Below are 346 nucleotides of genomic sequence, written 5' to 3'. Positions count from 1 at the left end.
ATTGTGATCCACACAGTCAAAGGCTTTGGCATAGTCAATAAAGCAGAAATAGATGTTTTTCTGGAACTTTCTTGCTTTTTCAATGATCCAGTGAATGTTGGCAATTTGGTCTCTGGTTCCTCTGCCTTTTCTATAACCAGCTTGAACAACTGGAAGTTTCTCGTTCATGTATTGCTGAAGCCTGGCTTGGAGAATTTTGAGCATTACTTTACTAGCGTGTGAGATGAGTGTGGTAGTTTGAGCGTTCTTTGGCCTTGCCTTTCTTTAGGACTGGAATGAAACCTGACCTTTTCCAGTCCTGTGGCCACTGCTGAGTTTTCCAAATTTGCTGGCATATTGAGTGCAG

This window comes from Bison bison, unplaced genomic scaffold (assembly GCF_000754665.1).
Source record: "Bison bison bison isolate TAMUID 2011002044 unplaced genomic scaffold, Bison_UMD1.0 scf7180017864188, whole genome shotgun sequence".
In the NCBI taxonomy this organism is placed as follows: domain Eukaryota; kingdom Metazoa; phylum Chordata; class Mammalia; order Artiodactyla; family Bovidae; genus Bison; species Bison bison.
Note: the sequence above shows the minus strand (reverse complement) of the source record.